This window comes from Paroedura picta, chromosome 6 (genome assembly GCF_049243985.1).
Source record: "Paroedura picta isolate Pp20150507F chromosome 6, Ppicta_v3.0, whole genome shotgun sequence".
Lineage (NCBI taxonomy): Eukaryota > Metazoa > Chordata > Lepidosauria > Squamata > Gekkonidae > Paroedura > Paroedura picta.
The window spans coordinates 60,349,272-60,373,399 of record NC_135374.1 but is presented as its reverse complement, the minus strand read 5'-3'; the positions used below and the strand labels follow the sequence as shown (position 1 = coordinate 60,373,399).

The 24,128-nt window shown below is 42.8% G+C and overlaps 1 protein-coding gene across 5 annotated transcripts in view; it reads right to left on the bottom strand.

Annotated features, from left to right (window-relative positions):
• The window catches only part of DYRK1A (dual specificity tyrosine phosphorylation regulated kinase 1A), a 190,237-nt gene that overhangs the window by 165,377 nt on the left and 732 nt on the right, over positions 1-24,128 (bottom strand). The window contains exon 1 of one of the 5 annotated variants that reach the window (XM_077342682.1): positions 24,094-24,118. The exons of 3 other annotated variants lie outside the window; for them this stretch is intronic. The gene's annotated coding sequence lies outside the window, so the exon portion shown is untranslated. Of the gene's footprint in view, positions 1-23,929; positions 23,975-24,093; positions 24,119-24,128 lie in introns of those variants that run through there. One more of the 5 variants, XM_077342683.1, reaches the window with a different exon arrangement.

Genomic DNA, 24,128 nt, shown 5'->3' with positions numbered 1-24,128 from the left:
TGGTGGCTCTAATAAAGGCAGAAAAGCAGGGTATAAACTTTGCTAATATCTAAATTAATATATATTTTCATAAAATATTTATTGGTTCATGAAAGCTTATTACTAAGTGACTCAGCTTCTTTTCAAAAACACACAAAAACACACACAGTAGTTTTTTTTTTATAACCCACCCTTCTCAATAGACTCAGCACAGGAAATATCAGATAAAATCAGATAAAATCACAATATGATACAATACCCGTAGTACTACTTACAATTAAACAATTACAAATAAACAATTAAAATCATTGCTACAAGCCACCTTTATCGTTTTAAACTACTGAGAGTAGGTTGAAGTGTACCTGGGGTAGGTTACATGGGTTTAATTTAATCTGACAAAGAGATTACAAGCACTAAATAATAAGAACCAAAATGAGATAGGATGTTTAAACTTAAGATTGAAAGAAAGGGTAAGTAGAGTATGAAGGCTCTGTTTTGATAATAAACAGCATTTACATGAAAAGTAGCATTAGACATGCACAGAATAAAGGCCTCTTACAAAAAAAGAAAAGAAAAAAGGCCTGGCCCAGGAAATGGGTTATTCCCTGTTCTGGATGGAGGACTTGAGGGTCACCAAACATCTCTGTAAGAGCCAGACACAGAAGTCAAAATAGCCGTGAAGGAAGCCAATCTGGGTGGTTCCTGCTGCACTACAAGCCAGCACTGCAGGGCTGCTCACCTGAGAGGCACCAACAACAGGCATTCACTTACCCACTGCATTATGCCCCAATTGGAAACAGTGTTGATGAGCTGACACCAGCTGTGGTACAAGGCGAGGGGTCCAGACCAGATTGTTCACGAGGCTCAGACAGTTCTGAAAGCTACAGCTGGCTTTAGGGCCTATGGGATACCTGGTACCTGTGACTGATCAGCAGCCATGTCAAGCAAGCATGCAAAATGAGAGGAAGCTGTCCTCTGGGATTTGTAGCAATGGCATGTGATAGCATATATCCCTCAGCTTAATCAAAATGGCTGCTGTACATTTGTGTGTGAGAGCAGCAAGCCAAGCTGGTTCCTGTCTCCCCTGTGTAGCCAAAGATCATGAGGCTAGGGAAAGGGACAGGGAAGCAAGAAGAAATCCGAAAAGTAGAAAATGAAAGTATAGCAAGAGCTCCTGAGCTACGCTGCCAAGGAAACTAACCTGGCCTCAACCAGAGCCAGGTCATTCTGCTTCACTTGGTGGAATCAGCTCCCAGAGGAGATCTGGGCCCTGATGGAGCTAACACAGTTCCACAGGGCCTGAAAAATGGAGCTTTTCCGCTAAAAATTTAGTTGAGGCCATTGAAACCGACAACAGCCATTGGTCCCCTCAGGACCTCCACCCAATCTGACCACTCTTACCACTATGTAGGGTTACAGTTGAAATGTTAAATCAACTAGTACATATTCAATGTTACTGATCTTAAGTGTGTTTTGATTGATGCAGTTACTAAATCCATGTTGTATATGTTTTTTGGCTTCCTGTTCTCTGTGAAAAGCCCTAAACTGCATGGGAGGGAATCATGCTACTGAGACATCCACATGTAAGCCATGTATAATTTTAAAAGTACACAATATGCATGAAAAATGTAATAAATAAAGCACTTCAGTTAATAAACCTCAAGCAGACAACCAGTATCGAAAGATAACACCTTGGAAATCTACAGATCAGAGTTGTATGAATCACATATGCAATCTGACAAATGGCATTACAGCAGTCAGAAATCATAAGCTCCAGCGAACATTGGATGACTCTCACTGACTGCCATCATTTTCTGGTACAGCTCCAAACCATAGCTTTCTGGAGGCAAAAACAACCTGTCCTGAGTGGCATCAAGGACAGCCCCAATAAACTGAACTTTATGAGACGTTTAAGTCAGGAACTGACTGTTGTATCAATGATGACTTCCAGGTGCTCTATCCATTTGGAGGTGGGGGTTCAGTGAGCTCTTCTGCAGGTTTATGATGAAGCCATTCCTTTTCAAGCATTGAATGGTTGTCTTCGTGTCCACTAGGGATTTGTCTCTGGAACTGGCCCTCATCACTGGGTCACCTAAATAGGGGTGTATGTGTTCTTTTAATTTGATAATATGATTGATCAGGACCTTGGAGAAGTCTCTCAGGTTTGTTGAAAGACCAAGCAGGATTACCTTGTTTCCATCCTGAAATGTCTTAATTTGATCAACTTGTTCAGGAATTTTAAGTTCAATGTTTGCCCTTCATTCTTCTTTAGCATACTAAACATCCTCCAAGTACGGCACAGACTCTATGGCTTGAATGGTATGATGACCCTGTATACCTTCCTCCCTCAGAAGCAGATTTCACCCTCCATTCTCTGACTGACTGAACCACCCAAGCAACATAAAGCTGGCTACCGCATCCTGCATCTGAAAAATAGTTTGGCTTTTAACTGATGCTGGGATCATCATGAGAAGGTGCAGAAGCCCTCCTGGCCAATCAGAATGGCTCTTGAGATCTAGTATATCCAGTAGAAATCAAACAGAAAAGATTTTATTCAAAACCCAAGGAAAAGTCAAGCAGAAGGAGGAGTTGAAATCCTTGAAGTAAACATCAGTTGGTGTACAGTCTTTAGTACTTAGATTCAGGCTACTGAGAGCTATTGAAGCTTACTTCCTTAGTTTATAAGTGCAGTGCTTAATAGTGAGAGGCTTTTGCATCTTCCCAAACATGACAGTATTCTTCTTAAACTCTTCTGGTTTTTTGAAGGCTGGTGACCTCTATCAGCACCTAATCTCCCCTTCTCTGAAACACCAGTTTCCCTTTAACTCCTGAGGTATCTAAAGCAGAATCCTTTCACACCAGACCAGGGAAAATTAGGTAGCAAACACAACTGAATACAGCAACAGAATACAGGATGATCTTGATAGACTCGAGAAGTGGGGTAAACTGAATAAAATGAAGTTCAATAGGGACAAATGTAAAGTTCTGCATTTAGGTAGGAAAAACCAAATACGCCAATATAAGATGGGGGAGACTTGTCTTGGCAGTACCACGTGCGAAAAGGTTCTAGGAGTCTTAGTAGACCATACATTGAACATGAGTCAGCAGTGTGACTCAGTGGCTAAAAAGGCAAATGGGATTTTGGGCTGTATCAAACGGCGTATCGTGTCCAGATCACGGAAGGTGATGGTACCGCTTTACTCTGCTCTGGTTCGGCCTCAGTTTTGGGCACCCCGATTGAAGAGGGATGTTGACAAACTGGAACGTGTCCACAGGAGAGCAACAAAGATGGTGAGGGGTTTGGAGACCAAGACATATGAAGAAAGGCTGGGGGAGCTTGGTCTGTTTAGCCTAGAGAGGAGACGACTGAGAGGGGATTTGATAACCATCTTCCAGTATTTAAAAGGGTGCCACATGGAGGATGGAGCAGAATTGTTCTCTCTTGCCCCAGATGTACAGACCAGAATGAATGGGATGAAATTAATTCAAAAGAAATTCTATCTAAACATCCGGAAGAAGTTCCTGACAGAGCGGTTTCTCAGTGGAACAGGCTTCCTCGGAAGGTGGTGGATTCTCCATCTTTGGAAATTTTTAAACAGAGGCTAGACAGCCATCTGATGGAGAGGCTGATTCTGTGAAGGCAAAGGGGTGGCAGGTTACAGTAGATGAGCGACAGGGATGTGAGTGTCCTGCATAGTGCAGGGGGTTGGACTAGATGACCCATGAGGTTCCTTCCAACTCTATGATTCTATGAGGGTATTTTATAGGAGTGCTGATAGTAATCAACTTTAAATAATCTATTTGGCTGTTCAGGTGTTTCAAAGTCTTGCTTCTCCTGATCGCCTGGCAAACTCTCCCTTCCTTCGTCATCACCAGAAGAAGAATCTGGGTTCCAGCCCAATGTATTTGTCCCTCTTTCTCTATTACAGGATTCTTTCTTGGCTTCTCTAATGAGCCGGTATGAACCTCTCCTGTCAAATATATATTTTTCTATCCTTTTGCCCCTTGGTGAGGAAAGGGAGGAGGAGTAAGGTTGCGGCTTTTCAGGTTTTTGGCTTCTCTTGGGAATTGTGCTACTATGGCAATAGCTCCGAATCCCTTCCCTCATGGTCTGTCTGGTTATAGATACGAACTCAAGGGGGAGATAAAAAATTTCAAGGTTTTTTACTTTACTGGTCATCTGCCTGCTGACGCTACTGTCAACTGAATAGAAGACTTGTTCTTCTAAGATTGAGACGTGATCCCCATGGATCTACGCTCCAAAACATTATTTGGCTAAAAATTACATAATTGTATTATACAAATCAACAGTACAAAAAGAAAATTCATACAAGATTTCCAAAATATGATTCATATAAATCGCTATACCAGAAGTTTTTCTAAAAGCCAAAATTAATTCACCATTTTCCATTTTATAATAAAATAGTAATAAAATAATGGCAAATGCTTTTATACTGGCAAAGAAGCATTCATATTTATAAAAAATGAAAACAAAATGGTCAGAGAGTAAGAGTTGTGTTTTTATACCCCACTTTTCACTACCTGAAGGAGTCTCAAAGTGGCTTACAAACATCTTTCTCCCTACAAGACACACTCTGTGTAGTTGGTTAGGATGAGAGAGGTCTGAAAGAATCGCTCTGCACTCAACTGGCTTCATGTGGAGGACTGGGAATCAAACCCAGCTCTCCAGGTTAGAGTTTGCCTCTCTTTAACCAAACTGGCTCTTGAAAACACGAAATCACATTTTGCTGCATAGGCAATATACACTTGCAGTTCTATATTGTGAAATGTTCACACAAATTACATCCATTTTTAGACCATTTCTGCATTAATGAATTTAAGTTTGCTATAGTAACTGCACTATACCCAAAGAAAGCTTTCATTTTCATTATCCACTTTTAACAAATTACTTGGTTAACACAATAAAGACTAGGGAAAACTGGTATGATATACTAGATTATCTCATGTTCTGCATATTCCCAATATGTACAAAAACATCTACATATTGATTATATAACTACTAGGGGCAAAGCCCATTGTATTTTCGAGTTTTTATCATGGACTCATACTCCGAGTTTTTATCATGGACTCGCCCCGCCCCTTTCTCCTCCCACCTACCCCTTACTTTTATTTTTACCACTCCGCAGGAGCAGTTTACAGATTTGACAGGAGATCTGGTCATTTTTATTGAAAAAATTATTATTCACCTTCCACAAGTAATTAATTAAAACACTATTGTAGTGACCATTAATATAGCACTGAATCATGAACATAAAACTTTTTACTTTGTGTTTAATGAAATCAATAATTAGCTAACTTTGGTTATGCCTTCTGTAGAATAAGATATATTGGCTTAAGAAAATCATTTTAAAAACAAAAAGTATTATTTTAATATGACAAGCCAGTAGGCAGATAGACTGTCTTTACATGTTATTCAATTTTTGGAACAGCTAGGATATGTACAAGAACCTCTTTAAGTGAAAATAGCAAACACCTGCTACACTCAAAAACAAATCCACACAAATTTACACCCTGATCCTATCTCTAACTGCAGCTGTTGCAGTGTTTTTGAGATTCCCGTGCTTAAACTGTGTTATAGCAGAATCCTATATCAGACAACAAATGGAAAGTCTTTTAATCTGTCCCACCTCTCTCTCAAGTTCTCTGTCCATCCTTATTTAGAATATACTGTAAGACTCCAATGTGGCCCATTTTGTGAATTAAACTGTGAACATTTACTTCAAAATAATTACTGTTGTGCTTCTTCAGTCATAAACTTAAGGTCCACGTACAGAAGCCTTCCCCCACAGGCTTACCTCAGTATCAAGCTTGGAGAAATGGAGTTATGTGCTCATAAACTGGAAAATACTCAGATTATTCTGGGCTTCCTTTCAAGAGTTCATACCACACAGAACACCATGGCACACCCTCAGTCCTACTGGGCAAGTCAAATGATTCTATGTGCACCCTCCTCAAAATTTCATCTCCAACAGAACTTATTTATTCCTAAAACTGGGAAAATGTGGTTGCATTAAAATCCAAATACTGAACTGGATTGTCGAGACGGGAAAAAATATTCTTGCTGCCTCCCTTCTCCTTTTTTATTCTTTCCTCTCAGCCCCTGTTTTCTGGGTCTGCAGTACCCAAAGTATTCTAGAACTGTAGCTCCCCAACATATAAACCAGACATTCTGAAATCTTCAGTTCTCAGAATGTTCCAGGACCCAGGGACATTAAACATCCAGGACACCTCGGCTGAAGGGAGGATGGGCAGGATGTTAAAGGAAGTGGAAACTGGGCTGGTCAGGGTGAACGTCATGGGGAAGAAAGAGAATGCAAGGTGTGAAGAAAGAGTAAGTAAAGCCCATCATAGGTGAGGATGGGATTTTTATCCTCCTCAGGGCTCATTGGTCCCCAGTTTGTAATTCTCAAATGCTAAGAACTGCCTTGCATCACAATCTTCATAGTACACATTTTGGTGTGAATAAAATCATTAAATACTTCAGCTATTCCAAAAGAGAAAATATTAAACCCAGAGTTCACTCAAACTTCCACTTTATTCCCCATGGTAAACACTGAAAAATTTCCTTGAAGATTCCTTGATTTTTCTCCATACCTCAATTTGTTTAGATGGAGTACAACCCCATGCACAAAGCCTGAACTAAAATGCCGCTAACAAACACCACCTTGGTTTTATCCAAATTAAGTTTCAGTTTCTTAGCCCCCACCCAACTGTTGCCGATTCCAAGCCAACAATACTATCTCACCAAAACCTAACTTTAAATTGTTGAAAAGCGTTGAATGTTACTCACATACTGAGTACATCTAAATCTCTGGATGAGTTTCTTGCAGGCATGGAAAATAAAATAAGACTCAGTAGGACTGCACAAGTACAGATCAAGAAACTGTCCTCCATCATCTCCTTCTGTATTTACTTCAGAAAAAGACAACAGTCTATGTAAAACAATGCCTTCCAGTCTCATCCCAGCAAGGAAGCCCAAAAGAATACCTTGGACAACCCAACTAAGGCTGCTAAGACACAAAAGAATCAATAGGGACCAACCCCACCCCACCTCACATATACACACATGCACAAGAAAAAGGCTCCAGTAATACCTGAAGCTAGGAAGCTACTATATTGCTCAAGTAGGATGTAAAGGAATGTTGGTAATTTCTTGACATCCAAGTTGGAAGGGACTTTTAACTATATATACACATTGCAGTTAAGTACTTCTATGCCTACTGTCTTTTATCTCCATCACTGCCCAGCATCTAAAATGTTCTGCACTTTTCCACTATTGCTCATATGGCACATAAGAAAAACAGAGTTGCACTTAACTGTAACTGCTGTCCATCGTGGTCTTCTGTGTAGCCACACATGGATATGCGTCTTCACAGGCCCACCTTGGAGATGAGCTACCAAACTTAAATAAACTATTTAAAGCTCCGAAGAGTGCTTACCCTTCCCCCCACAGAGAGCAACTTTCCAACCCAAAGTTACGTGATATGGGAGGGGTTATCATTCTCCCCTCAGTTCTCTTTCTTGCTGCCGGAACAGGTAAGTCAAGCAATCAGTAGCAGTCCACTGTGGGGAAGGAGGGAGGGTTGTGTGACTGCACAGACCTCTCATGAACAGCAGTTACAAGTAAGTGCAACACTGTTTTCATCTTTGTGGTTTCTATACAGTCCCACATGGGAGAACAGAGAGATCACACACTGTGGAGAGCAGGTGTGGGCTAGATACAGAGGATGGATTGCAGTATCACACTGCTTACCGCTTCTTCTCTTACAGAATCAAAATCCACTGAGTAATGATGGACAACCATGGAAGGCGTGGAACAAACAGCTGCCTTACACATTTCTTCCAAAGCTGGCTCATAGCAAAAGATGCCAAAGATGCCTGGGCCCTTGAACAATGCACAGAGATCACCAGCTTACAGGCTACTCTGGTTCTCTTATATGAAAGTTCTATGGCTGCCACTATCTACCTTGAGATCGTTGGAGCTGAAGCCAATTTACCCTTTCTAACCCTTTTAAAACAGACAAAAAAGGATTTTGTCCTCTCTAAACTTCTTAACTCTGTCCAAATAAACACAAGTGCCCTCCGAATGTCTAGTGTGTAGAATAGTCTGTCTGAATCAGTTTATGGACTGGGGGGAAAGGTTGATAATGACACCATCTGTCCAAGATGAAACTTGGAAATAACCTTTGGTAGGAAACCCATGCTAGGGTAAAAGACTATTTTATCCTTGTGGAACTATAGAAAAGGCAGCTCTCTAGTTAGCTCATTTACTATTAGTTTGAAATACTAGAGAGTACCAGTATATCTAATAGCTACAAATTGGTGCACTTTATGCTAAATTAGAGCCTCTACCTTACTTAGATTTGCCTTCTTAAAAGTAGGGGGGCAGAATCCAAGCTGAAAACAGATACAATAGCAAACAAAATATTTATTTGGAATTAGTCCTTAATAGTCTGACTATATGAAAGTTATCAGAAGAACTGAACATACAAGCAGCTATGCTAGATCAGCCCAAAGGTCCATCTAGCTCAGCATACTGTCTAACAAAATGACTAACCAGTTACTCTAAAAGGCCAACAAGGCATTCCTCCGGTGCTGGTATACAGATGTTTACTGTCTCTTAATGTTGAGATTCCCATTAGCAACCATGGCTAGTAGCTACTAATAGACCTATCCTCCATTAATGTCTAATCCCCATTTAAAGCAGTCTAACTGTGGCCATCATTATATCACCTGGCAGCAAATATATATTTTAATGATTTGTTGAATAATTTTGTCTATCCTGAATATACTATCACTTTAATTGGATGCCTTAATTGGATGTAAAGTTCTAGCTTTAGGGAGAAAAAGTTATCCAAGTCCACTCTCTCTAACCCATGCATCACTTGATAAACTTTACGCATCTCTCACCCTATCTGTTTTCAAAACTGAAAAGTCTCAGCCTCTTCAGCCTTTTCTCACAGGAAAGGTATTCCACCACTTAACCATCATCATTGCCCTCTTCTGTACAGCACTGCAATGTTCTTTCTGAGATGCAGTGATCAAAAATGTACACAGAATTCCAAATGAGATTGCACCATCTGTACACCGCCCGTGGCGCCGCGGGCGCCACGGACTAAATAAAAGAGTAAGTCGTTCTGGGGTGGGATGTGTCCGGGATGAGGAAGGGTCCGGATTGGACACTTCCTCATGACAGACAATCGGAGGGACCAATTGGTCCCTCTGATTCCCAGCCCCAGCAACTGCGAGCCGCGCACAGCGCGGCTCGCAGTTGCTCCTGGCCTGGTGGGGGGTGGGCCGGGCAGCCTTCTCCCGGCCTGCGGAGCGCCCTCGCCGCGTCTATGACGCGGCGAGGGCGCTCCGCAGGCCTGAAGAAGGCTGGAGAGAGCTTCGGGGGGGGCGCCGGGCAGCCTTCTCGCGGCCTGCGGAGCGCCCTCGCCATGTTGTAGACGCGGCAAGGGCACTCCGTGGCCCAGGAGAACGCTCGAGAGAGCTTCGGGTGGGGAGTGCGCCGGGCAGCAGGCCGCCGCCCCAGGGAACCCCCAGCAGTCGCACACAGCATCCTGATGCAGTGAGAGCGTCCCGGCGTCCTGATGCAGCGAGAGAGCCAACGAAAGAGCAGTAATCCAGCCCAAAGACCAGGACTCCAGCCGAACGACCAGGACTCGCCAGCCGCTCGCACGCCGCTAAGGTAGTCCCCCCCCCATACCCACTCTCACTCCTGAGGGCTGCTAGCGCCCATTGCATTTTTGCGTGCAAAGGGCTTTTTGGCTAGTAAATCTATAAATGTACACAGTGTTATTGTCATATTGTTTTATTTTCAACCCCCTTCCTAATAAATGCCAGCACAGAATTTAACTTATTTTTGCTGCTATGGCACACTGGGTTGAGATTCTATTAAACTATCCACAAAGACTCCAACATCTTTCCCTCTCAGTTTCAGCAAGTTCAGACTCCATTTGCAGATGCATTAAGTTGGCATTTCCCCTCAGCAGCACTGAAAACTTTACTAGATGTTTATTAAAACAATATACATAATAAGTCATACTAATTGTGGATAAAATTACTTACATTAAAACAATATATATTCTAGAAAATATGCTGCAGAAGTCTACACAGAAATAATAACTGGTTGCTGGGATACAAACATAAGAAACAAAGCAGAATCAAATATTGTTGGAAAATCTGGACTAAAATAATGGAATGAAACAGAAGGGCAACTCACAGATTTTTCTAAAGCCAACTACCTGTTCACTGAAATAATATACAGCTAACTGACAATGATATATGTGGCCATCACCAGATAGCCAATTCAGAAACCAAAAAGATTACATAATCAGAAACAGGAAGATTTCTTTGTATTTTATTTGTTTATAATTTGATTTATATCCCACCTTAACTTGGTCATCTCAAGGTGGCTTACAAGCAATAAAACAGAGTACCCCATAAAACTGAATAAAAGTTGAAACCCACAATTCCATACAACATATATCCTAAAAAAATCCCACAGATGGCGTTAAAACAACAGTTACCCTCTGTTCCAGTCAGCTGTTTCAGTCTTCCACTGAATCTTCAAAACCAAGCTTATTCAGGCTCTTTCACACCAGATGTACAGAGCTCAAGATAGAGAGGCTCCATTATTTCTGGTAAACAAGGCTGAGAGCTAATTGTGATATATCAAGTAATAATTTGTAGCTATAATAAGTAAATTTTTAGAATACAAGGAAATAGAAGAGGGGAACTATAATGGCATTGATCATGTAATCTGATAAGGCAGTGATTCTGAACCTGGGTGTCGGGACCCCTTTGGGAATGACCCTTTCACAGGGGTTGCAGCAGGGTAAGCAGCTTGGCCAAGGGAGGGCCATCCACCCAACAGTCTTGTGGGGTAGATTGAGATAGAGCGTTTGTCTGTCTGAAACAGCGGAAAAGAGCGAGACTGGCATGGTGGGACAAGAGGCAGAGCTGAACGGAGAAACCCCAGGGAGAAAAAAAAACAATTTATAGAAAATCATGAACAATGGATCTTCCTGCCATGGTCAGTTTCAGTTTAATTTCTGTGAAAGAACACTTGCATAATTTTAGGGTTGGGGGTCACCACGACATGAGGAACTGCATTAAAGGGTTGCAGCGTTAGGAAGGTTGATAACCACTGTGATAAGGTGAATAAGGCAAGGGAGCTGTGGCCTAGTGGAAAAATGCAGAAGAAGCTGGTACTTATATGCCGTTTTTCTCTACCAGGAGTCTCAAAGCAGCTTATAAATGATTTCCCTTTCCCCACCTCACAAACAAATACCCTGTGAGGTAGGTGAGGCTGAGAGAGCCCTGATGTTACTGCTTGGTCAGAACAGCTTTATCAGTGCTACTAGGGACAAAATCCGTTGTATCCAAGAATACAACAGGCTCTAGAGCTTCGTGGTGGAAACAGGAAGGGGAGGATTTGTCCAGTCTGTAAGGGCATGGGGTTGAATGTGTGTGTTGTGTGGGAGGTTGTGGTGGTGTGGTGGCAACCCGAGGGCATGTGTGTGGAGATATGGGTGTCAAGAACCTGTGGTTTGCAATGTTCGTTGAGTGTGGGAGAGGACTGACCTTTGGGAATTGTGGCATAGTGGTTACAGATGAGCTTTCCAGAGTCATGTCTTAGGGCAGGTGTAGTCAACCTGTGGTCCTCCAGATGTCCATGGACTACAATTCCCATGAGCCCCTGCAAGTGTTTGCTGGAAGGGGCTCATGGAAATTGTAGTCCATTAACATCTGGAGGACCACAGGTTGACTAGCCCTGTCTTAGGGGGAGATTACATGCCAACCAATTCCTCCCAGTTCTGCGTCATTTATCTTCTTGTGTGAATTAGGCCACAGACACCAAAATATCCCCCTGCCCTATTACACATGGGGTAGTCACAGTACGCAGGTGTCCACCCTGTTCCTTCTGTCTTCATTTTTTCACTGTTGATAAAATGTTATGTGCCCACATGCGTCTTCCATGGTTACTCATTAGAAGAACTGGATTTTTGTACCCTGTAGTTTATTACCCAAAGGAGTCTCAAAGCAGTTTACAAACACCTTTTCCCTTCGTCTCCCCACAATAGACAACCTGTGAGGGATGTGGGGCTGTGAGAGGTCTGAGAGAACTGGGAATGGGCCGCAGTGACCCAGCAGGCCTCAGGTGTCTCAAAGCATTTTCCAATCGTCTTCCCTTCCTCTCCCCATAGCAGATTCCCCATGAGGGAAGTGAGGCTCACATGGAAGCTGGCATCCCTAAGAGGAAGTCTCTCTGTGCACAGCAGTCTTGACCTTAGAAAGGTTTTTTATATTGGTTTTTTATTTGCCAGGCCTAGGTTGAAAAAAGGCACTTCAGTTCCCATGTCTTTCCAGCCATTTACTTGTTCACTATTTACAGTTTCAGGCTGTAAATATTTATTTAGATCTTCCTGCACTTTCCAGACTCACAGGACTGATGCTGGTCTGTCTGTCTGCACCCCAGAATACAAACAGTTGCTGGTAAGGGCTGGCCATAGCCCATAGCCCGGGAGGGACATATCTGCACCACTCCCTCCCAAGTGCAGGCAAAAATTGATCATTTGAAGGCTGGACTCTGAGGCATTGTACGATTTTGAAGTCCCACCTCCAAACCTCCAGGAATATTTCCAACCCAGGGGCAGCTAACCTCCAGGTGGGGCCTGGATAGCTCCTGGAATTACAGCTTATCTGCAGAGTATAAAGATCAGCTCCCCAGGCAGAATGGGCTACTTTGGACAGGATTGTGGTAGAGAAGAAACATTTAAGGCCTCCCACACAGGTTGATGTTGAATTGAAAGACTTGAGGCCTACTGCACAGGGTTGTTGTGCAGATGAAACAGGCAATAAAAGAACCTCTGCAACAGCATCCAGTTTCGTCTACAGAATAACGCTGTGCAGTTAGCCTCAAATCTGCTGAGTGTTGTGAAGAAGAAATACACGTGGCTTGGCTGTGTCTAATCCCTAGGCAGAACAGTATTTTAAGTGAGAAGGGGCTTTTCTGTGACCTCCCTGTCAGCCAACTGTTTGGCAGAAGGGGAAAGTTACCCCCTCCTCAAAAGGAATGCCCACATACAAGCTCCCCTGTGTTGCTCTTGGAAATACTTCCCTCTCCTCAGTCAGAGGCTGTTAAAGGCTCCTTCCCAGCAGGCCTGAGGGAGGGGGGAGGGAGCGCACTCACCAGCCTCCTGCCAGCTCTGTCAGAGTTCTGAGGCAAAGTTGCAGTTGGATATGACAGTTAGGACAATCTTGGGGTGAAAAGGGCTGGCGCAGCCTGTCCAAACAACCTTTCTTATCCCCCTTGGCAGCCCTACAGACCGCTTTCCCTGTGGTGGTCAGGGGCAGACCGGCAGCGATGTCTCCAGATTGCCCCTTGGTGGGTGGGCCCTGTCAGAACTTTGGCTTCGCACCTCATGAATGGCTGGAACTCTGGTCTGTCCTGGTGAGGGGCCTTGGGCTTCGTGCCTGGTCTTTCTTTGTGAGGGCCCTCAAGTTCTGCGCCTTTCGATTGGGCCCTCGCCGCCATTGCTCTTGCTGTAGGGGTCGTGGAGCAGCAGTGGAGGTGGCCAGAGCAGCAGCAGTATGGCGCCGGCATCCTCCGTGCTTCCTCCGAGGCGGTGTGGAGGCCAGCACCATGGCACCTAGCGCCCTACCTGTCACCTGAACACTGGCCACAGTGATCCATGCAACAGTCACCTCCAGAATAGATTTCTGTAACTCACTCTATGCAGGCCTGCCTTTGGCCTTGATCCAGAAATTACAGCTGATCCAAAATGCAGCTGATATGGTCCTCACTGGTACACCCTGAATAGCCCATATCCAGCTGGTGCTGAAGCAACTGCATTGGTTGCCAGTTGCATTCTGGATCCGGTTCAAGGTTTTGACCTTTAAAGCCATACGCGATCTGGGCCCAACGTATTTGAGGGACTGCCTCTCGCCCTATGCCCCCTTCAGGGCCTTACACTCTGCGGGAACAAATCTTTTGTTCATTCCCGGCCCCAGGTTAGCGTGCCTTGCCTCGACCAGGGGACTTTTTGGTCTTCGCCCTGACCTGGTGGAATGATCTCCCGGAGGAGCTGCAAACCCTGCAGGAGCTTTCAGTGTTCTGCAGGGCCTGCAAAACAGATCTCTTCCGCCAGGTCTAGAGTTGAGGCTAGATGTCCAGGTATTATTATTAATTATTACTATTATTACTATTACTATTACTATTACTATTACTATTACTATTACTATTATTATTATTATAATTATTATTATAATTATTATTATTATAATTATTATTATTATTATTATTATTATTATTATTATTATTATTATTATTAACAACTCAATTTGTATGACTGCCACTCTTGGAAACCGGCTCTCGATGGTCAACTATATTTCAACATACATCTTCATTAAAACCCATTACAATTCCCCATTAAAAACCCCATAAACAGTGACTCGCTCACAATGATGGCAATTGAATAAACTATTCCCACACAGGCCCACTGGATGGGCAGAAGGTAGAGGATGGATAATTGGGCATAGGATGGAACATTCTGAGGAACCTGGCCAGTCTCATACTAGCCTCCCCCCTGGGGAGAGGGGCCCAATCTTAGTCCCTGGGCCACCACCTGGCCTCAGACAAACGCCTGGCAAAAGAGCTCCTTTTTACAGGCCCTGCAGAACTCTGACAGGTTCTGCAACTCTTCAGGGAGCTCATTCCACCAGGTAGGAGCCAGGACCGAAAAGACCCTGGCCCTTGTCGAGGCTAGACATGCCTCCCAGGGTCCTTGTACCATCAGCAGATTCTTATCCGCAGAGCGAACTGCCCTGCGGGGGGCATAAGGAAGTATGCTGGACCCAAACCATGTACAGCCTTGAAGGTTAATACCAAAATCTTGAACCTGATCCAGAAACAAACTGGCAACCAATGCAGCTGCTTCAGCAGAAGCTGAACATGGGACCTCAAAGATGATTTAGTATGGACCTGTGCAGCTGCATTCTGTACCAGCTGTAACTTCTAGGCCAGGGACAAGGGTATGCCTGCATAGAGCGAGTTATAAAAGTCTAACATAGAAGTGATGGGGCAAATTCCATCTGCACCCTCTTCCTCCATACCCCTCTAGATGATATTGGGGCTATTGTTACAGCTAGGGTGAGTTTGCGGACATGTCTTAAGGGTTTTTATATATGCCGGTGGTCCCCAACCACTGGGCTACGGCCCGCTGCCGGGCCGCAAAGGCCCTGGCACTGGGCCGCAGCTCCCTGCCTCCACAGGTCCGCGCTGGGTCGAACATACGCGTTTGCGCCATGTGTGGCCGCAAACACACATTTGTGGCACTCCCGCGCATGCGCAGCCAGGTCGTGCATGCGTGTTTGCGCCACACGCGGCTGCAAACGCGCATACGCGGGAGTGACACGCATGCGGGTTTGCGGCTGCACATCGCCCTCGCCGCCGGTCCGCAGCCTGGAAAAGGTTGCTGACCACTGATATATGTAATCTGATTTTTATGCCTGTTTTAAGGGGATTTTATTGGGGCCTTTGTTAAGACGACTGTGACCCGCCGCGAGCCTTCAAGGAGCAGCGGGCAATAAACTTAAAGAATGAATGAATACCCAAATACCACCTTCTGATCCCAGAAGGGTCTGTTTCTATCTTTTGCAGCATCCTCAGGCTTTAAAAAGCGCCTGCTAAGAAAACAGGAGCAGACACTACACTCTTCAGTCCATGCCATGGTTGCAAATTGACCTGTGGGGAAATCACAGAAAATTCCCACTTCCTCTTTCCCCCTCTGCTGCTGCCTCCTTTATCTTGCGCCCTACTGCTGCCTTCACCATTTCCTCTTCTTTTTTCCTCATGCTAATGGACTCCCCCTCAGCCAATCTTATAGGTCTTTAAATGCTCAATGGTAATAATGACCATTTTCTTATTAGGTGACAATCAGTATTCATTGATTTATAATGCCCATGCAAACACAAATGCTGCTTGTCTAGATTTAATTTCTTTTAAAACACATACTTTTTTAATCCTTTCAGATTTTTCTGCAAACCCCCAAATTTGTACAAAATCACCTTCTATCACTACATGGCCCCATTGTGTAGAGTTTTTGATCCATACTATGGAGCTATATTCACATTTAAAATTAGATATAACTGTAGTAAGCACAGAAAATGACAAAGATGACACGCATTCAAAAGTCTATTAACCCATCCATCTAATTTCTGCTTCTGATGAAATAGCAAGCATGCATACATTTGTTTAAAAAAATACTAATTGGGTTACAAATCCAGTTTTCTTGCTGGTATACAAATTATACACACAGACTATACAAATAAAGTTGATCATAATTAAAATGTATGTTTAGACAGTACAACTAGGGAAGTAATTAATACTTGTAGCTACTGGTCAGAAAAGTTTCTTTTAGTTTACTTCCTTATTTTAGTATGAACTGCTAACCTATGTCTATAGCCTCTCTCAGAAATCAAACCAACAATAAATTGACATTTAACCCATTTTCCATACTGTTCCTAGACAACTTCAGTTGAGAACCATTGCTGAGGGAGGGAGAGTAACATCAACACAGTCTGCTGCCCTACAGAATAGGGATCCCAGTAGATAGGGACGAGCAGAAAAGCTCCGTGGTTTGATAGGTACGAGGCAGGGATATAAAATGGATCAGTAATTGTAAGGAGATAGAAGTTACATTGAAATGCAAAAGAAATTGTCACTGAATATCTGGCAAATATTTATGTAAAAGCACAATCACTCAGCTTGTAATCTATGGCTTCTTTTTGTAGTTAAGCTTTTCATTTAATACCTTTATATTCCAACAGATTCAGGTGGGTGGCCATGTGGGTCTGAAGCAATAGAACAAAGTTTTGAGTCTAGTAACTTATACAAGAACTAGCTGAAAAGCCCATTGCATTCAGGAATGCAATGGGCCCTATCAGGCAGCGGCAGGTAGAGCGAGCTAAGGGGGGGGCATACTGGAGGTGACGTTGGCGGCGAGGTCGTTGGCGGCCAGGCCACCAGAAAGGTGGGCGAGCACTGGCAGCCACGCAGAGGACTAGCGGCAGGCAGAGAGCGGTGGCCGGGCAGAATTGGGGGGTCACGGCGCATCCTTGCCGCGCAGCGAGCGGCCAGAGGGTGGCGCGGCTCCACAGGTGGGAAGGGCTCTATCGAGGCAGAGGCACCATGGTGTGCGGGTGTCGGGCCACGGGGCGCCGCTGGCGAGAAGGTGTGTGTGGAGTGGGTGGCTCCGTGGCAGGTGGGTGGAGGGCCACGGGGCAGCGCTGGTGGGCACTGCTGTTGGGAGCGGCTGCCTCGTCAGCGGGCGGGCGGAGGGCCATGTGGTGCCCCGCAGCCTGGAAGAAGGCCAAGAAGGCCCCGCAGCCTGGAAGAAGGCCAAGAAGGCCAAGTAGAGCCCTAGGTGGCCAGGACGTGTGTGGCAGCGAGGCTTGCCGAGCGGCGCCATGCGGCTGGGGGAGGTGGGCACTGTAGGCGCAGTCCCAATCCAGCGGCGCCCAGCTTTGCTGGGCGTGGCTGGATTGGGCCGCTGGGGAGCCGGGCGCTCTAGGGGCCGTCCAAATCCTGCCTGTGGCTGCCTGTGGATTCCAAGGGCCGGACAGACCCAGACAGCACCTGGACAGCAGAGCATAGACCTGGACAGCACCACCCAGATGGCTCTCTCAACTTTATTTAAGAGCCAGTGGTAAAGATAACAAAGTTTAATTCTGTTTATTTGATGAAGTGAGCATGCGCACCAAAGCTGATACCCAGAATTAAATAATGTTAGTCTTAAATGTGCCACTGGACTCAAACTTTGTTCTGGTATCCTAACATTAAACACACTTATAAGTTTCTTTAAAATTGTATTCAACCAATTCTGTGCATTGTCTCAGTTCAGTGGGAGCTTGCTCACAAGTAAATAAGCAACAATACATTTCATTTCATCCTTTTTTTTTAGGTTTAAAATATGAAATTCTTTATGACTGAAGTATGCAAGCCAGGCACACTCTACTGAAACTGCACTGTAAAATTACTGATTAACTGAAAATTTTTAAATTCATTTTGCAAATGAGATCCAATTAAGGCGTCAACCTGCAGTGTAAGTAAAATATAAGATAAGAATCTCCAATAATAAAACCATAGAATTCTTACTGAAGTCAATGGGTTTCATCAAAACATGCATTATATACGGACACTTCCAGTGGCAAAAATGAAGGAGTGCTATTTCCACCATTCCTCTCTACTGTCACTGTAGCTACCCATTTCACATTGTTCCTCATGGACAACTTTTCTGGGTGTACTCAACTTTGTAATATGAAGACGGATGTGGCAAAGATTCATTCTAGTTGCACTTCTCTGGATCAAACCATGCATGGTCTTCGAATTCAGTGTTAGAAGGATTTCACCAGAAACAAACCTTTCTCATAGGGGTTTTTAATTCAAAGCTGCTAGCATTAAGGAAAAACTTAAACTAATCAAGATCTTCTAAAAACCCTTACAGATTCAAATTAAGTATTATACAGAGTTCCCAACCTAAATCCCCAAACTTTTGAGCCTGTGGGCATCTTTGGAATTCTGACACAGGGAGTTGGGTTCAGCTACAAAATGGTCACTACAGGTAGCAAACACACGCAGGAAACCCAAGCACAAGGGACAACAGGAGTATTTTTAAAAATACATTGGGAAAGTAGAGAGAATAAAACCAACACCGTGAAGGTATACACCACTGAAACATTTTAATCTATACAACAAATCAGAAGTTCAGGGGCCAACCAGCTCTGCTAAAAAGGAACCCCACCTACTTTCTAAAAACACTTGATGAGTGCCAGAAAAAGTGCCAAAAGGCACTTCTACACCCACATGCCCCATGTTGGGAACCCCAATAATGTTTTCTGACATTAACATTTTAAAGGTTGTGAACTTCACTGAACTTGTTCAATGGTTCCAAAACGTGAGCAACTGGAAGGGCACCCATTTTTATTTTTACATAGATAACCAAACTTTCTGCTCTTCCTTTAGCAGAGTCTGTCATGCACTGGACACCCCCTATGTGCTTGTCCCACATAGGACTCCTTCCTCATGTACCCTCAAAATAATATTATAAACCACATAATTTATACTTTAAAAGTAAGTGAAAGTAGAATATTCATATTTTCTGCATCTCTCCAACCAGACCAGGCTACAGGGCCATGTCACAAAATTCTCTGATCCAACTTCTAATCAATTTTTCCCTTTGATGAGAACAGCCTTTGTAACAGAAACACAAGTAACTTCCTTATTGTTTGTCAATTTCTAGACAGAGGTTAAGGAGCTGGAAATCTTTAACAGATGCTCACAGAAGCAAAAGATCTGTGGGCACGCTCAATGACCAACATTACACAAAACCTGATCTTCCTGTATTTAACTGAAAACTACCACTGACCATTAGAATCAATTGAAGCAAAATGGCTGTCAGGAAGCACTGGTACCCCAAGCCAGGCCTGTTTTAAGGATTTGAATGCCCATAGTACCAGATCCAGTTTAAGGATTTGCAGGGCCTTAGTAGAGCACAACTGGTGCTGTTACTTGTGCTGCACAAGTAATGGCAGGGCCCACCTCCCAGGGGTAGCTAGCTGGAAACAACTGACAGCTTTAGTTTGCTAAAAACATTTCTCAATCCTTGGTGAGACAAGTGCAATGTCCTTCACACTTATACGGCTTGTGGTCTGCACACATGCTCAATGAGTAGTATACACACTCAGTTACTAACATTTTTTCATTCTTGTAGTCCACAAGCTGCGTAAGTACAAAGACCCCATAACAATAACAGTGTGAAGCCCCCTAACCGTACAGCACAGTGGGGTCCCTGGAAGCATGGGTCCCATAACATGTGTTACATGTGCTACTAGGATACGTCATTTCTGCCCTTAATTGGTAATAGTTCCGAGGGGGCAACATTAGCCGCTCCCCAGACTTCCACAGGGATAACCTTGTCTTTTAATGATCCATTTGCTTGACTGTGCAGAGGCAAGTTAAGAGCCTAATCACAAGCACTGCAAAGGCCTGGCCTTTTAAACACCAGCCCAACACCAAGGTAATAAGGGCCACTGGGAACTCCCTGGGGCCAGATCTCAACAGCACTTCAGCTTCCAGTAGGGCTAACCTGCCCATATCAAACCCAGCTTAGGACAAAATGGGGGCCCAGCAATAGGCACCTAGTAAGCTGCCCCTGCACTCTAACAAGATGATCTATTTCCACAGGAGGCTAGGAGCAACTAGAGGAGCTGCATAGCAATGATGCTGCCTTCCTATAGAGAGCTGTTTGATGAGGGACTGCCAACCCCTCTCTCTTAAGGGGTAGAAGGGGTAGGCCAGCATCCTGTCTTCCCTCATTTCCAAGACCAGCAGCAAAGGTTGAAGCTTTGGGGTGACTGGAAGGTAAGACCTATCACTGCCCTTCCCCTAGTGGCATCTGTACGGTGAAATGATTGTGAGAGTGAAAACCAGACTACTTTTATATCTGAAGTAGCTATAAACACAGTACTAAGACTGACTTCCTTGATGTCAGTAAACCAATTACAGTTTCTAGGGCTGAGATGTCGGATCTCAGAAATCAATCACTAAATCAGGCTTTCTCAACCAGAGTTTCATGAAACCCTGGGGTTTCTTGACAGCCATGGAAGGGCTTCCCGAAAGGGTGGGAATTCTTTAATTTATTATATATTTTTTAATCTGTTAAACATTTATCAGGTGATGTGACCATATATGGTCATGTCAATCTACCCCCCACCCATGGCCAATGATGGTCCTGGAGGGAGTGAAAAAGGGAGGGTAGGTGTGTACAGAGTTATACTTCCCAATTATATTCTGCCCAATCATGCACTTCTGAGGTTTCTCAAAGACTAAAGAATGTTTCAGGGGGTTATCAATGGTAAAAAAAAAGTTGAGAAAAGCTTCACTAAACATTCTGGCTAATGCTCTGGGATGACTGTAAGGGAGGCGACTGAGGGTCGTGGCAGCTATAGGAGTTCTCCCACCTTGAAAAAAGACAATCATTTCCATCCCCAAGGTGCAGAGTTCCTTTCTCCCTTCCTAGAAAAGTTAAGAGATTTTATTTTCATGTTTCTTAGCAGGACCTTCCAAAATCTCAGGGGTCCTTAGACTCCAGTTTGGAAAAAAAATGCAGTTCTGCAACAAACTTTTATGCACTCTCCTAATTTACCTAAAAAATACATTCTTTGTGAACAGAATTTGTCTGCCCCATTATATAACTTTAATCAACACTAATAAGTAAACTAAAGTATCAGTCCTTACACACAGTTAGCATATAGTTAACATACAGCATCAATACTTTCACATAGTTAAACTTCATGTACAATAAAAGCATCACAGTCACACACACAAAAATAAAAAATGTGTGTGCAAAACTATCATATGTATTGATTAATAAAGTTCTTCCATTGCCACATTCATTATTGTGTCAAAATTAAGAAAAGCTTCAGCTATTTTCTGGAATTCCGATCCTATAATTATCTATACACAGATGCATATGTTTATCTATTAAGAAGAGATCCATTTTAAAAATCATAGCCAGACTATACCAGTCAGACAACATTTCTTTGAAAATAAGTTAAACAGAAGTATCTACTTAAGAGATATTACAGATCTTGCCAGTATGACATGTAAGAAAAATAACCTTAATTTTTTTCTAAAGACATTCAAACAAGGATTCCAAACATGTGCACATTCCATTGGGAGTAAGTCTCAATGTAGTCAGTAAGTCATCTTCAGAGTAAGCATGCATACTATTGAACTGTTAGCTCACAATTTCATCTTATAATACAAAAGCTCAAGTCATGTCAATTTTTGTAAGTCTGTATTTACTTAAAATTTTAAGCTTTAAGAATAAATCTATCAAAAGTCGGTTCACATTCACTTCCTAAAAGTATTTTTAGAAGTGTGAAATGCACAGAAATATCTACTTGTTTCATTTCATTGCCTTATTCTATGCAAAGGATAGGCTATGAATGCATTTCAATTTTCTAAAAGTCTAGACACTTATATGTAGATCACACCTTCTTTAGAGAATAAAAATATATGTAAAAAATCAAGTAATGCCAAGTCACTCAACACTCTAAATCATCTACAATCCACAATTTCTCTTCTAAACATGCCCTAATTTTGATTCAGTAACTTTTGATATGTTTCATTTGGGTCCAACCTTACATTTATCAGTTTTATGATTCTGGTAACAATACTTAAACTATTTTCCAGAAGTACTGGTAAAAAGATGAACAAAACAACCAAGGTTCTATATACTATATACTAGTCCACTGATTTAAATGTCTAGTACTAAAGCATTTTCTCCCCTCACATGCTTTTAAAAAAGAACTACTTTAACTTAAAATAACAAAGTTATCTGAAATTCTGCACACTTGTTAAATTATGTATTGATAATCCTATGAGTTTGGTACTTTATACTGTATTTAAGACTGTGCAAAGTAAAACATTCTCCAAACTGAAGGTACAGCACTTAAAGTAACAGTACTAAATGCTGTGAATGACAGCACACATAACCAAGTAGTCAGATTGTTGCTTAAAATTCAAACCACTACACTGCAGTGTTTTATACAACAGAACTGTCTCCATATAGATTTTAAAAAACAACACCTTTATACTAACAGATTTCAGAATAGTTCCTCAAATATATAACCCCCCTCATCTATAAACAACACATATCAGATCTCTTTCTGAATACCCAAGGTAGACAGTATACCTATTGTCATGATTGTTATACCAGATTAATATATTCATAGCATCAGGTCAATACTACAAGAAAATGCACTGGTATTAGTGTTTAGGACTGAGATGCAGGTTTTCCTGGAAAGGCACATCAGGTCTTTCAACTTTCCCATCCCAATCATTAACTACTTAAACAGTCCTCAAAGAGTTTTAGAGAACCACACAGTACACCCAGTCTCAAATCTCTTCCTGAAAAAAATGGGGTTCAGTTATTGTGATGCCAGATTAATGCATTACATGGTATCAGGTCAATACTACAAGCAAATGCACTGGTACAAGTGTTTAAAACTGAGATGCAGGTCTTCTTGGCATGGTACCTCAGTTCTCTCACTCTTCCACCCCAATCCTTAACTACCTAACTAGTCCTCAAAGAATTCTAGAGAACTACACAGCATCATTTTGACACTTAACCCACTTTCTCTAATAAAGAGCCTATAATTGTAACATTTGGGACTCAAATACTTCAGGAGTCCAGCTTCTAATGTGACAACCTTGGATAGTAGTATCACAGAAATATTCTTATTATGCACAATGACAGCAAAGATAACACCTGCAATACATATGTTGAATATGTTGGTTGTTTTTTTTGTTTAATTGGACCTCTTGATTAACTTTTTTGAAAGATTTTTTTCATTATAGAAGTGATGGAGATAACCAGAGTACTGACCAGAAAAAACTCTTGCAAGATCTAAATCGAAATTCAATTTGAATGTTCAGCAAACTCACTAAGATGTAAATTCCTTTGAAATCAACACAACTTTGTAAAAATTTAGGGACCTGGCTAAAAGATCATCATAAACGTATTAGATAACTCTTAATAGATTGAATTAACAGTATTCCAGTGGACTCTGCTTAGTTCTTTCAGAACCTTCACAGGTTCTGAAAGAACAAAGTCTCGAAATAATTATTTGCTTCTAACAGCTTTAGCAACATAATATATTAATTGCCAACTGGCTATCCTGAGAGACAGAAAGTGTTGCATTTAAACGTTACAAGCACCCTACATTGACAGAAACTTGACAAGAGTTACGATATTCGACTTTTCAACTATCCATAGCAGTCATCTACGTGCATGCAGAAGAGCACCTAGACCACCCCTACAACAGGTGCTTAAGAACTAGTGACTTTCTTTCCCACCTGGACGGGGAGGGAAGAACAGAACTTCTTCCATTCTGCTACCGGCCCAGAAGGCATGAGAAACGCCAAGCTATCAAGGACAGATCCTCGGCCAGATGGGTAAGGTCTCCCAGGCCTCAAACATCCCCTTCCGGGCTTCATGTCAGACGGGAACCACCTCTCACCTCCCCAGGCCCAACCCGAAGTAACGGCCAAAACA